The following is a 15,697-nucleotide window of genomic DNA, read 5'->3' as shown; positions in this document are numbered from 1 at the left end:
AGAGTGGAGTTGCATAGAGTGGCATAGAGTGTGATGGCATAGAGTAAAGTGGTGTAAAGTGCCATGGCACATAGTGTAGAGGTGCAGAGTAGATTAAAGTGACGTACAGTGTATTGATGTAGAGTGCAGGGGCATAGAGTTGAGTGTTAGAGAGTAAAATGCACTTGCATAGAATGTATTAGGTTAGAGTGCAGTGGCGTACAGTGCAGTGTTGGAGAGTGGCATAGAGCTGAGTTGTGCGGACTAGATTGGTGTTGCCAATACTGGAGTGGTATAGCGTGCAGAGGAGCAGAGCGCAGTAGTGTAGAGGCGTAGAGTGCATTGGCATAGAGTAGAGCGGTACAGAGTAGAGTAGAGAGGCATAGCATGAAGTTGCATAGAGTGCAGTGGCATAATGTGGAGTGGTTCGGAATGGAGAAGAGTGCAGTGCAGTGGCATGGAGTGGCGTAAAGTGGAGTGACACAGAGCAGGGTGCAGTGGTGTGAAGTGGTGCAGAGTGGAGTGGAGTATGCATGGTGTGGTAACACACTGCCATTACAGACAACACATTTTTGATTGAAATTACCATTACATTTGCACAGATATACAGTTTTTCAAATAAACCTATACTGTGCACCGACAATGATGTGTGGAAATTGCATCACCTAATGGAATTATTTGTTTTAATCATATAAAGGTATTTGTTTCCAGCACAGTTCAGAATTTATAAAAATGTGCTTCATTTGTACTCCTAATTCTGATGTATTCTGAAGTTTATTTAAATGTTGTCATGTTATAAAAAAAAATCTTTCCTAACCCCAGTATCCAGCAAGATTGTCGCATAAGTCCTCTTACTTTGAAGTCAGAGAAAGAAAAGTAAACACTAAGGCCCTCATTACAACCCTGGCGGTCAGTGATAAAGCGGCAGTAATACCCACGACAGGCCAGCTGTAAAAAAAATGGAATTTTGACCACGGCGGAAACCGCCAACACAGACAGCCTCTTTAACACACTGACCGCCATGGCGGTACCAACAAGCATTGCGGTGTTAACTGCCAACAGCCAGGCGGAAGACAATGTTCCGCCCACTGTATTATGAGAGGCCAATCCACCACCTTTTCTGGGGCGGTACCAACGCCATCAAAAGCACGGCGGAAACAGTATACAGAAGGGAAACAACTCACCTCTGGACATTCAAGGAAGAACCAGGACGCCATGTAGCCCGAGTTGCGCATATTTCCCATGCTGGTCTACCTCCTCCTACACCAGGAACACGATCGGCGGCGAAGACGACCATGGTGAGTATCGCACCTAGCACACAAGGGAGGGGGGAGGAAAAAGAGAGTGACACACACATGCAACACGCAACCCACCCCACCCCCACCCCCAACACCATACACACAAACAGATGCAACAACATTACATATCCACCCCGTAACCCTCAGGAATAATGCAAGCACAAAGGATGTGAGTAAAGCCAGTGAAATAATAAGAATTTAGATACATACGTCCTCAAAGCACACAAAACAGTATCTACAATATATACAAATGGAGGGACAATGCCTGGTCCAAAATGTCCGTGGCCCACAGGGCCATAACACATAGGCAAAGGCCACACTTGACTCCTGCCTCAATACGGAGAGAACACTGCTGGGGCATCAGGTCGAAGATACACAGGCACCTCAGGGGGAAGGGAAACAGGGGGCACCTAAGCCGGAAGATGGTACAACGCCACTGCTCCTGGAGGGGGCTACATGCCCAATGCGATGTCCTGGGGAGTGCTAAGCCACAGTCTCTGTAGTGGGTGGTTTGCCCACTGCTTGGTCCTGGGGATTGCAGAGCCACATACTCTCAAGTGGGTGGTTTGCCCAGTGCTTGGCCCTGCGGAGTGCAAAGCCACAGTCTCTCACGTGGATGCCTTCTTTCACTGCTTCTGGAGGGGGCCTTGTGCCCAGTGTGCTTCATCCTGGCAAGGATGGGGTGAGTGGATGCCTTCTTCCACTGGTTCAGGGGGGGCCTTGTGCCCAGTGTGCTTCATCCTGGCAAGGAGGGGGTGAGTGGATGCCTTCTTCCACTGGTTCTGGAAGGGGCTTTGTGCCCTGTGATGCAGATCCTGGATGGTGCAAGGTCACAGGCTCTCACCTGGGTGTCACACTTACAGTTGTTGCAGGGGCCAGGACGCACTACAGCCCATGTAGTCACAACTACACACTGCTCGCCGGCGGTGATGGCTACTCAATGGTGGCAGTTGTGGGGCTGGTGGCGGTGCTGTCAGTGGTGCGGGGAAGCTCCAGTCCTTCCCCTGCAGCCTTGGACGGCTGCCCACTGGGGCTGCTGCTGGCAGTGGTGCTGCTAGCAGTGGTACAGGTGGCGGTGCTGGCAGCGGTGCAGGTGGCGGTGCTGTCAGTGATGGAGGAAGGCTCCAGCCCTTCCCCTGCAGCCTCGGAAGGCTGCCCACTGGGGCTGCTGGCAGTGGTGCATTTGGCGGTGCTTCCAGTGGTGGGGGGAGGCTCCAGCCCTTCCCCTGCAGCCTCGGACGGCTGCCCACTGGGGCTGCTGGCAGTGGTGCAGGTGGCAGTGCTCCCAGTGGTGGGGGGAGGCTCCAGCCCTTCCCCTGCTTCCTCGGACGGCTGAAGTGCCATGGCTGGTGTTGTTTGCCAGGATAATTCTCCAGCCCCAGGCACCAGATCCATCCTGCCTGCGGCGTCTGTTCCTTTTACATTGGCCTTGGCAGCTGTTGTTCCGTTCCTGCCCTTGGCAGCTGGTGGTGTCTCCTTGCTTCTGCCAGCTGGTGTTCCCTTCCTGCCCTTGCTAACTGGTGGTGCCTCCTTGCTTCTGCCAGCTGGTGGTGCCTCCTTGCCCTTGCAAGCTGGTGGTGTCTCCTCGCCCTTGCTAGCTGGTAGTGCCTCCTTTCCCTTTCTAGCTGGTGGTGCCTCCTTGCCCTTGCCGGCTGGTGTTCCCTTCCTGCCCTTGCTAGCTGGCGGACCCTTCTTGCCCTTGGCAGGTGATGTAGGCACACTGGCAGTGCTGATGGGTGCCTCCTTGGAGCCTCTCGCACATGCAGTAGCTGCAGAAACTACAATGGCCATGGACTGGGTGGCTGAGGTGCTGGCCTGGGTTCTGCCCACCCTGGCCCGAAGTGAAGGACAAGAGGGGGGGAGGGGCAGGGAATAGGTCAAGGGTGGAGAGGAAAAGCCTTTTAGGGACACTGGGGCTGGAAGAGGGTGAAGGTTTGGGAGTGGAGGAAGAGGGAGTGGCTGTAGGAGGTGTCTGTCTACTGTGTTTGGGTACAGGTGCAAGGGGTGGATGCTGTCGTGAGGTGGATATCTGTTGGGTGTCTGAGTGCTTGCGTTTGTGTACTTTGGGAGGAGGGGGCACAGACACAGTGGGAGAGGACACAGGGGCCGTGTGCATGGATGTGGGGGTGGTGACTGCCAGTGAGGGCCATGAAGTGATAGGCATGCTGGTGATGGAGGTAGTGGATGAGGATGTAGTGCATGCAGGTGTGAGGGGAGACACTACTGGGAGGGAGGTGGAGGATGAGGAGGAGGGGGACATAGTGGTGCCAGTGGATGTTGGTGTGCCTGCATCTCGATGGTGCTTGTGTGAGTGCCTGTGAGATGAAGTGTGGTGCTTGTGTTTGCCTGAGCCACTTCTGTGTGTTGATTTGGGTGCATGCTGGTCTGAAGGTGTGCTTGGGATAGGCTGGGGTGGAAGGGAATGGGACTGGGTAGAGGAAGTTGGAGGTGGAGGGGCTAGAGACAGAGACAATGGCTGCCTTCAGTGAGTTGGCCAGAGCCTGGATTGATCTCTGTTGGCCGCCACGCCAGAGTGAATGCCCTCCAGGAATGCATTTGTTTGTTGCAAATGCCTTTCTAGACCCTGGATGGCATTCAGTATGGTTGACTGCACAACAGAGAGGGATCTCAGGAGGTCAATAGCCTCCTCACTGAGGGCAGCAGGCCTGACTGGGACAGGGCCTGAGGTGCCTGAGGCGAAGGAGATGCCCACCCTCCTGGGTGAGCGGGCACAGGAAACTCGCTGAGGGGCTGCTGGGAGGGCGGTGCTGGTACGGGGGTGGCGGCTGCACCTGTAGTTGGAGTGGCCACAGAGGTGTCCGCCACCGCCAGGGAGCTTCCATCGGAGGAGGTGTCGCTATCAGAACTGTCCCCTCCTGTCTCTGCCGTGGTGCTCCCCTCGCCTTCCATCCCACTGGTGCCCTCACTGTCGGTGGATTCGGCCTCCAGGCCCATGTGGGATGCAGCTCCCTCCATCACTGGTGCCTCTGCTCCTCCACCAGATGATGCTAATGCACAGAAGGACAGGGTGACAAAGTAAAGAGGGGGGGAAGAGATAGAGGATACACTTGGTCAATGCCAGCAATAACACCACAGTTGGCGTACACAACTCACAGGGAACAGCCCTATGCACTAGGCCATGCAATAACTGTTACAATGCTAGTCACCAGGCAACGGGGTACAATGCCTAACGCCATTAGCAGCACACCTGAAACCCACAGGACCCTGCCCAGTAGTAGATGCCCACTAGCATTATTGGGGTTAGAGTGCATCTGAGCCTGCCCATCATGGAACCTACCCTGCCATGTTCGTCCTGTCCTAGGGGCACCCACAGACCCACATCCCAGGTAACACCTCAACGTGCACAACTTCATGATTCTGAATCTGTACTCAACCCCTTGTGGCTGCTGTGACGCCTTCAAGCGCCCATCCAACTCTGGATAGGCCACCACCAGGATGCAGAACATCAGGGGGGTCAGGGTACAATGGGCACCCCTTCCTTGTTTGGAGGCCATCCCCAGCTGGGCCTCCGCCGTCTTCCTTGCCCAGCGGCGCAGGTCCTCCCACCGTTTGCGACAGTGGGTGCTCCGCCTGTCAAAGACCCCCAGGGCCCGCACCTACTTGGCGATGGCACGCCAAATACCCTTATTCTGATGGGCGCTGACCTGCAGAAAAAGATACATAAGAAAAGGTATTAGTCATACCGTCCGGACTGTTACACTCATGGCCCACCATATCCCTCCCATCCCCTTACGCACAGACATTGCCCACCAAACCTGCAGCAGGACCCCTCAGTCTCCCCCCCTCTACACGAGGCTTACACACACAGCACTCCATACATTCAAGCCCCACGCATTGTGATCACAGTGTACTCACCTGTTTGTCTGGAGGACCATAAAGTAAAGGGTACTGGGGTAGGACCCCATCCACTAGTCTCTCCAACTCCTCCGAAGTGATGGCAGGGGCCCTTTTTCCCAGACACTCAAGCCATGGTCGCTTCCAGACATAGGTCACAGCAGCACTTGCAGTGTAGGTCCTCTCCTGTTGAAGGTTAGGTAGCAAGTGAGTGAACACATAGAAAATGGTGGTCCCGTCTGCCGCAGTGCGTACCGTCACCGCCGGCGTACATCACCATTGGCTCCTAGAACCCCTAAGCCCCAATGATAACCAATGATGTGTTGCACAGCGGTCGTCGACCGCCTCCCGCAACGGCGCACAACATCAGCGGAATTACCTCATTTCCACTTGTCCCTCCTCACAGGTCAGATGGCCGCCATTTCAGGGGGGAACAGGCCATGGCACCTAACTGCGTCACAGCACACATAGGCACATCAACAGACCTAGACGTTCACATGCTGTTTCTGTAAAAAAAAGCAAGGCATATTAATCTGAGGATATCTTTGAATATGACCATCTGCTCACCGTTTTTCATCCTAGAGTTCAACCGGTGAGAATGAATAGGAGAAGGAGACATACCCCGGTGTACAGACCCCTGGTGGACATGGCGACAATGGAGGACAGGCACATTATCCTAACCTACAGACTTGATAGGGCCACAATCCATGAGCTGTGTGCACAATTGGAGCCAGACCTGATCTCAGCTATCCGCCACACCACTGGTATCCCCCCTCTTGTGCAGGTCCTGTCAGTGCTCCATTTCTTCGCAAGTGGGTCCTTCCAAGTGACAGTGGCCATGGCAGCAGGGATGTCACAGCCTATGTTCTCAAACGTGCTGACCAGAGTGTTGTCTGCCCTTATGAAACACATGCGCAGCTACATCGTATTCCCCCAGGTGGAGGATTTGGCCACAATGAAGGCTGACTTCTATACAATGGGACATATCCCCAACATCATTGGTGCTATTGATAGTACACATATTGACTTTGTCCCCCTGGAAAAATGAACAAGTGTTCAGAAATTGAAAGAGCTTTCAGTCTCTGAATGTGCAGATAGTGTGCCCGCCGGACCAGTACATCTCCCATGTCAATGCAAAGTATCCTGGGACTGTGAATGATGCCTTTATTTTGAGGAATAGCAGCATTCCATATGTGATGTCTCAACTCCAGAGGCACAGGGTGTGACTAATAGGTGAGCCCATGGTCCCCACCCAGTGGATGTTGGTATATGGGTGTGGGTTTGGACCTAAGGGTGAGTGTCTGGCTAACTGGTATCCCTTGATATTCACCGGTGAATCTGGTTATCCTAACCTCTCATGGCCACAGACCCCAGTGTGGAATGCCAGGACAAGGGCAGAGGAACGTTACAATGAAGCACATGGGCAAACAAGGAGGATCATTGAGCGCACCTTTGGCCTCCTGAAGGCCAGATTCCGGTGCCTTCATCTGACAGGTGGATCCCTGTGCTGCTCACCCAAGAAGGTGTGCCAGATCATCGTTGCATGTTGCACAACCTGGCCTTGAGACGCCAGGTGCCTTTTCTGCAGGAGGATGAGGCTGGACATGGTCATGTGGCAACGGTGGAGCCTGTGAACAGTGACGAAGAGGAGGCAGAGGAAGAGGATATGGACAACAGAACAACTATAATTCAACAGTACTTCCAGGGACACACAGGTAAGACACTGTAACTTCACCTTCCATTGCAGTTTTGTGTTGGACATTGTAGATGGCAGCCTGATTTTCCAAATTCTATGGCCACTTACTGTATCCTTTGGCATCTCTATTTTCAGATATCTGTGTACCACTCTGGCTCCTGGTGTATTTACTGCTGCCCACTACAGGTCATATTATGTATATATAACTGTACATTTGAATTGCAATGTTTACAGCTTGTTAAACTAATACATATTTCAATCAATTGACAGACTCCATACTTGTAATAGTTCCAAGGGTGTTTATTTATGTGATAATAAGTGTAGGGGGTATTGCAATGGGCTGGGTTGATGATGGAGGAATGTCCTGGATAGAGTCCAGTCTATTGGTATCACAGGTGCATTGTCCAAGGGGGCATAGGGAGCAGGGCAATGGCAGTTCAAGGTGGACGGGGTGACAGAGTGCGACACAAGGGTGACATTCAGGGGAGTCTTATTTCCTGGTGGAGGTCTTGGCACTGTTCTCTGGCTTCTGCCTGGATCGCAGGGTCCTTTTGTGTGGTGGTTCTCCTTCTTCAGGGGGAGGGGTGCTGGTGGCCTGTTATTCCTGTGTGGGGCCTCCTGTCCACTAGCACCAGCGGAGGTGGATGGCTGTTAATCGGTGTGGCTAGTGTCAGGGGCCCGGTGGTGTGCCACTGCCTCCCTCATGGTGGTGTTGATGTCCCTCAGGTCCTCCCTGATCCCCAGGTACTGTCCCTCCTGCAGCTGCTGGGTCTCCTGCAACTTGGCCAATATCTGGCCCATCGTCTCCTGGGAATGGTGGTATGCTCCCAGGATCTTGGTGAGTGCTTCGTGGAGAGTCGGTTTCCTGCGCCTGTCCTCCCCCTGTTGCACAGCAGTCCTCCCAGTTACCCTGTTGTCCTGTGCCTCTGTCCCCTGAACCGTGTGCCTACTGCCACTGACCCCAGGTCCCTGATCGTCCTGTGTTTGTGGGGTTGCCTGGGGTCCCTGTAGTGGTGGACACACTGCTGATTGACGTGTCTTGGGGACAGAGGGATGGGCCCGCTGGGTGGGTGCTGTGGTGGTGTTTTTCTGAGGGGAAAGACTCTGTTGTGGTATGGGACTGTGCCTCAGTCAAAGACAGTCCGGAGGTCCCTGATGGGCCAGGTTGGTCATTCTGATCCAGGCGTGCAGAGCTGCTGTCATCACTATGGGCCTCTTTGGGGGGGTGTAAAGAAATGGCTCCCTGTTGCAGTTACCCCCCACTTTTTGCCTGATACTGATGCTGACTTGACTGAGAAGTGTGCTGGGACCCTGCTAACCAGGTCCCAGCACCAGTGTTCTTTCACCTAAAATGTACCATTGTTTCCACAATTGGCACAACCCTGGCACCTAGGTAAGTCCCTTGTAATTGGTACCCCTGGTACCAAGGGCCCTGATGCCAGGGAAGGTCTCTAAGGGCTGCAGCATGTCTTATGCCACCCTAGGGACCCCTCACTCAGCACAGACACACTGCTTGCCAGCTTGTGTGTGCTGGTGGGGAGAAAATGACTAAGTCGACATGGCACTCCCCTCAGGGTGTCATGCCAACCTCACACTGCCTGTGGCATAGGTAAGTCACCCCTCTAGCAGGCCTTACAGCCCTAAGGCAGGGTGCACTATACCACAGGTGAGGGCATATGTGCATGAGCACTATGCCCCTACAGTGTCTAAGCAAAACCTTAGACATTGTAAGTGCAGGGTAGCCATAAGAGCATATGGGCTGGGAGTCTGTCAAAAACGAACTCCACAGCTCCATAATGGCTACACTTAAAACTGGGAAGTTTGGTATCAAACTTCTCAGAATAATAAACCCACACTGATGCCAGTGTTGGATTTATTAAAAAATGCACACAGGAGGCATCTTAGAGATGCCCCCTGTATTTTACCCAATTGTTCAGTGCAGGACTGACTGGTCTCTGCCAGCCTGCCGCTGAGAGACGAGTTTCTGACCCCATGTGGTGAGGCCCTTTGTGCTTTCTGGGGACAGACACAAAAGCCTGCTCTGGGTGGAGGTGCTTCACACCTCCCCCCTGCAGGAACTGTAACACCTAGCAGTGAGCCTCAAAGGCTCAGGCTTCGTGTTACAATGCCCCAGGGCATTCCAGCTAGTGGAGATGCCCGCCCCCCTGGACCCGGCCCCCACTTTTGGCGGCAAGTCCAGGAGAGATAATGAGAAAAACAAGGAGAAGTCACTGGCCAGTCAGGACAGCCCCTAAGGTGTCCTGAGCTGAGGTGACTCTGACTTTTAGAAATCCTCCATCTTGTAGAAGGAGGATTCCCCCAATAGGATTAGGGATGTGACCCCCTCCCCTTGGGAGGAGGCACAAAGAGGGTGTACCCACCCTCAGGGCTAGTAGCCATTGGCTACTAACCCCCCAGACCTAAACACGCCCTTAAATTTAGTATTTAAGGGCTCCCCAAAACCTAAGAATTTAGATTCCTGCAACTTACCTGAAGAAGAAGACTGCTGAGCTGAAAAACCCCTGCAGAGGAAGAACAGAAGACACCAACTGCTTTGGCCCCAGTCCTACCGGCCTGTCTCCTGCCTTCCAAAAGAAACCTGCTCCAGCGACGCTTTCCAAGGGACCAGCGACCTCTGAATCCTCTGAGGACTGCCCTGCTTCAAGAAAGACTAGAAACTCCCGAGGACAGCGGCACTGCTCCAAAAGAACTGCAACTTTGTTTCAAGTAGCAGATTTAAAGACCCCTGCAACTCCCCGCAAGAAGCGTGAGACTTGCAACACTGCACCCGGCGACCCCGACTCGACTGGTGGAGAAACAACGCTTCAGGGAGGACCCTCCGGCGACTCTACGACTGTGAGTAACCAAAGTTGTCCCCCCTGAGCCCCCACAGCGACGCCTGCAGAGGGAATCCCCAGGCTCCCCCTGACCGCGACTGTCTGAACTCCATTTCCCGACGGCTGGAAACGACCCTGAACCCGCAGCCCCCAGCACCTGAAGGATCGGAACTTCTGTGCAGGAGTGACCCCCAGGAGGCCCTCTCCCTTGCCCAGGTGGTGGCTACCCCGAGGAGCCCCCCCTTGACTGCCTGCATCGCTGAAGAGACCCCTTGGTCTCCCATAGGAAACTATTGGAAACCCGACACGTGTTTGCACACTGCACCCGGCCGCCCCCGCGCTGCTGAGGTAGTACTTTCTGTGCTGACTTGTGTCCCCCCTGGTGCCCTACAAAACCCCCCTGGTCTGCCCTCCGAAGACGCAGGTACTTACCTGCTGGCAGACTGGAACCCGGGCACCCCCTTCTCTCTATTGAAGCCTATGTGTTTTGGGCACCGCTTTAACCTTTGCACCTGACCGGCCCTGAGCTGCTGGTGTGATAACTTTGGGGTTGCTCTGAACCCCCAACGGTGGGCTACCTTGGACCAAAAACTGAAACCTGTAAGTGACTTACTTACCTGTTAAAACTAACAATACTTTACCTCCCCCAGGAACTGTGAAAATTGCACTGTGTCCACTTTTAAAACAGCTATTTGTGTTTTATGACAAAAGTATACATGCTAATGTAATGATTCAAAGTTCCTAAAGTACTTACCTGCAATACCTTTCAAATGAGATATTACATGTAGAATTTGAACCTGTGGTGTTCCTCATTTATTGTCTGTGTGTATGTACAACAAATGCTTAACACTACTCCTTTGATAAGCCTACTGCTCGACCACACTACCACAAAATAGAGCATTAGTATTATCTCTTTTTGCCACTATCTTACCTCTAAGGGGAACCCTTGGACTCTGTGCATGCTATTCCTTACTTTGAAATAGCACATACAGAGCCAACTTCCTACAGGGGGGGACTGGATGCTGCTGGCACCTCCTCTCCAGTGACATTTTGTGGGGGTCCTGTAGGGATGTAAATGCAGTGTTATTGTTACTGCGTGTGAAATCTGGTGCATGGTTATGTTTCCCCCTATGGTTGTTTGGCTTGTGTGAGTTGTGATTTGGTTGGCTAAGTGATTGTCAATAGTGTGCATGCTGTGGTGATAGGTGTCCATGCAGGGCTGTGATTGGTGTACATGCATTGGTGGTGCATGCAGTGCTGATTACTCGGATGGGTGGGTTGTGATGGTGGGGTGTATGTGAGGTGGTGGGGTGATGGGGGTGAGGCTGGGGGTAGGGGTATTTGATGGCATGCAGGTAGGGGGGGTGATAGTAGTAAATAGTTGACTTTCCAGAGTCCAGTCCTCCTCCTACTCCTGCCAGGCCCTCAGGATGCATGATTGCCAAGACTTACTCCTCCCATGTTGTTAGTTGTGGGGGAGGAGGTGGGGGTCCACCGCCAGTCCTCTGTACAGCTATCTGGTGTCTTGCAACCACGGAACGCACCTTCCCCTGTAGGTCGTTCCACCTCTTCCTGATGTCATCCCTTGTTCTGGGGTGCTGTCCCACGGCATTGATCCTGTCCACGACTCTCCACCATAGCTCCATCTTCCTTGCAATCGATGTCTGCTGCACCTGTGATCCGAATAGCTGTGGCTCTACCAGGATGATTTCCTCCACAATGACCCTTAGCTCCTCCTCTGACAACCTGTGGTGTCTTTGTTTTGCCATGGGTGTAGGGTGAGTGGTGTGTGTGAGTGTGTGTGGGGTGATGTGTTGTGGTGTGTGATGTGAGGTGCGTGGATGGTTTATCGGTGATGGTGTTCTGTGGCTCTGGTTCTGTGGGTGCTCCTGGCGTGTCTCTCTCTCAGTTGTAAATTGTTTGTAGTGGTAAAGGGTTGTGGGTAGTGTGGGTGGGTGTTTTATAGTGGTGTGGGTGTGTGTATGTGTGTCAGGTGTGTGTAGTTTAAATTGTCCAATGTGGTGTTGTTTTGTTAGGTTGTGTGTATTTTGAGCGCAGCGGTATGTAGCGCTAATGGTTTACCGCAGTTGAATGTCCGCCACAGTCATTCGTGGGTCATAATGCCGTGGGCGTATTTCTGTTGGCGTAGCGGTGTGGGTTTTGCTACGGCCAGTTTATCACTGACCTTTGGTGTGCAGACTTGTGTGTGTGTCTGTATAGTGGTGGATTTCTATGTGTGGGTCATAATAGGCGTAGCAGTATACCGCGGAGGTCGGAGTATGTTGGCGGCAGTCAGCATGGCAGTAAGCGGCACTTACTGCCAATTTCATAATGAGGGCCTAAGGGCCAGATGTAGCAAGGGTTTTGCGAGTCGCAAACGCCGAAAATCTCAGTTTGCGAGTCGCAAAAGCCTCTGTGTTATGTAGAAATGCATTTGGCGAGTCGGATCCGACTCGCCAAATGCATTTCCGACTCGCAAATAGGAAGGGGTGTTCCCTTCCTATTTGCGACTCGCAATGCTATGCATTTTCATCGCGGTCGCAAATGAAAGCGCAGTTACCATCCACTTGAAGTGGATGGTAACCCAGGCGCAAACGGGAAGCCCTTCCCCTTTGTATCTGGAAATTTTTTTTTTTTCAGAGGAGGCCGTGGTCCAAGGGACCACTACCTGCCCTGAACAATACCGAAACTAAAGGTTTTGGTTTTTTTTCAAAGTGCAGCTTGTTTTCCTTTAAGGAAAACGGGCTACACTTTGAAAAAAAAAGACTGCTTTATTTAAAAGCAGTCACGTACATGGTGGTCTGCTGTCTCCAGCAGGCCACCATCCCCGTGAGTGCCCTGACTCGCTATGGGGTTGCAAATTGCGACCCACCTCATTAATATTAATGAGGTGGGTCTTTGCGACCCCATAGCGACTCGCAGAAGGTGTCTGAGACACCTTTCTGCATTCCAAATTGCGAGTTGCAATTTGCGAGTCCCTGGGACTCGCAAATTGCAACTCGCAATTTGGAGTTTTGCTACATCTGGCCCTAAGTTCCCACCAAAGACAGGGCCTGACATTTGGCTTTGTTCTTTGAATACACGCCAAACGTGATGAGATAAGAACATGATTTACAGGCCTGTTTACAGAAAGAGAGCACTCGGAAGGATACTTTAAGTAAGGTTTTAGCAAGGGAAGGGACACACTCAAGATGAATAGCCTAAAGCAAATAAAGCCAGCAAATTGTAAGCAACAAAATTTGAGTTACAAACCACAAGGCCAATGGCAAGCAATGGGCGGAACGCATTCACAAAGAAGCACTATGAATGTACTTAAAGTGCCAGCTGTGGGACACTTTGGGGGTCATTACAACCCTGGCGGATGGTGTTAAAGCTGCAGTAATACCGCAAAAAGGCCGGCGGAAAAAAAAGGGAATTATGACCGTAATGGACACCGCCAACAAAGACAGCCACTTTAACACTCCGACCGCCACGGCGGTACAGACAAGCAGCGCGGCGGTCACCGCCAACAGACAGGCGGAAGACAAAGTACCGCCCACAGTATTACAACCAGCCAATCCGCCACCTTTTCCGGGGCGGATTCACCGTGGATAAAAACACGGCGGAAACAGCTTTTGCAATGGAAAAACGCTCACCTTAACACACTGCATGAGGAAGGAGGACACCATGGAGCCCGAACTACAAATACTCCCTGCCCTTGTCTTCCTGCTTGTCTACGAACACCAGCAACGGCGGCGCCGAAGACAACAGTGAGTACTACATCTACGACATAGGGGAGGGGGATGGGGGAGGCAAAAGTCAGGGGTACACACGCAAAACCCCCACCCCCACCCTCACACATTACAACACACACACCAATGCATTTCCAAACATCCCAGTAACAACCCACAACCCCCCCCGGAAGAATGCAAAGACAAAAGGAAATCAGTTCAAACATTGTAATGTATCAAAATACAGTTACCAAAAATATACAGATAGATATACACAATCAAAATATTATACATTACGAGAAGTAGTGCAGGTATGCACATATCAATGTCCGTGCACCACTGGGCCCAAAATGCATGGGCGAGTCCCACACTAGATACCTGTCCACAAATGGAGAGAACACTGCAGGGGCATCAGATAGAAATACAACAGGCACCTCAGGGGGAAGGGAAGGGGGGGCACCTCAGCCGGCTGACAGCACCACGCCAGATCCACAACGGGGCTCCATGTCCATTGATGTATCCTGGGGAGTGCAAAGCCACAGTCTCACAAGTCTCTATAGTGGGTGGTTTGCCCACTGTACCATCCTGGGGAGTGCAAAGCCACAGCCTCACAAGTCTTTTCAGTGGGTGGTTTGCCAACTGTTACATCCTGGGGAGTGCAAAGCCACAGTCTCACAAGCCTTTTCAGTGGGTGGTTTGCCCACTGTGCCATCCTGGGGAGTGCAAAGCCACAGTCTCACAAGTCTCTACAGTGGGTGGTTTGCCCACTGTTACATCATGGGGAGTGCAAAGCTACAGTCTCACAAGTCTTTTCAGTGGGTGGTTTGCCCACTGTACCATCCTGGGGAGTGCAAAGCCACAGTCTCTCAAGTGGATAACAGTCTCCACTGGTTCTGGAGGGGGACTGGTGCCCAGAGTGCTTCATCCTGTTAAGGACAGACGGAGTGGATGCATGTCTCCACTGGTTCTGGAGGGGGAATGGTGCCCAGACTGCATCAGGCTCCCCATGACGGTTCCTGTCCCATCACTGTCCCAGCTGCACATGGGATAACGATGCTTGATGTGGCGTTTTTTTCCCTGTCCAGCAGTGCTTTGGCATGTCGGTCTCTGACCTGTTCATTGGTGCTTTGCCCTGTTCAGCGGTGCTTTGCCCTGTTCAGCGGTCTTCACCATGGCGGTCTTTTCCCTGTTCAGCGGTGCTTTGCCATGGCGGTCTCTGACCTGTTCATTGGTGCTTTGCCCTGTTCAGCAGTGCTTTGCCCTGTTCAGCGGTCTTCACCATGGCAGTCTTTTCCCTGTTCAGCGGTGCTTTGCCATGGCGGTCTCTGACCTGTTCATTGGTGCTTTGCCCTGTTCAGCGGTGCTTTGCCCTGTTCAGCGGTCTTCACCATGGTGGTCTTTTCCCTGTTCAGCGGTGCTTTGCCATGGCGGTCTCTGACCTGTGCATTGGTGTGTCGCATGACAGTCCCTCATTGCCCAGCGGGGCTGTGGCTGCCGGGGCCCTCCTGGGCACTGACTCCGGCGGTGGTCTCAGGACCAGTGACGATACTGCTGCCCTCCTGGGCACTGACTCTGGCGGTGGTCTCAGGACCAGTGACGATACTGCTGCCCTCCTGGGCACTGACTCTGGCAGTGGTCTCCTGACCAGTGACGATATTGCTGACCTCCTGGGCACTGACTCTGGCGGTGGTCTCAGGACCAGTGACGATACTGCTGCCCTCCTGGGCACTGACTCTGGCGGTGATCTCCTGACCAGTGACGATACTGCTGCCCTCCTGGGTACTGACTCTGGCGGTGGTCTCAGGACCAGTGACGATACTGCTGCCCTCCTGGGCACTGACTCTGGGCACTGACTCTGGCGGTGGTCTCAGGACCAGTGACGATACTGCTGCCCTCCTTGGCACTGACTCTGGCGGTGGTCTCCTGACCAGTGACGACAGTGCTGGCAGTTGCGTCCCGGCCGCCGGGGAAGATGGCGGCCTTCTCCGCCGTGCTGCTCTTCCCAGACTGTGCAGACTTCCTCTGGCCCTTCACCACCTTTGGAGGAGTCACAGCTGACTCAGCACTCCCCCTGGGACCCTTGTGAGCAGGTTTTCCGCCAGGAGTCTTCACCCTGTCCCGTTGGCCACTTTCCAACTTGAGGTGCTTTACAGGGGGTGGACTGGCAGTGCTTTGGCTCCGTGTCACACTGGCTGCCCTGGTGGGCGGTGCACTCAACACACCTTTGACACGCACCACTGGTACTGGACTTTTTTTGGCTGAGGTGCTACTACGCGACCTATCAATTGGAGGGGTGGGGGTGGGGGCAAAGAGGTCAAAGTT

Source organism: Pleurodeles waltl, chromosome 8 (genome assembly GCF_031143425.1).
Source record: "Pleurodeles waltl isolate 20211129_DDA chromosome 8, aPleWal1.hap1.20221129, whole genome shotgun sequence".
NCBI lineage: Eukaryota > Metazoa > Chordata > Amphibia > Caudata > Salamandridae > Pleurodeles > Pleurodeles waltl.
This window is presented reverse-complemented; position numbering follows the sequence as displayed.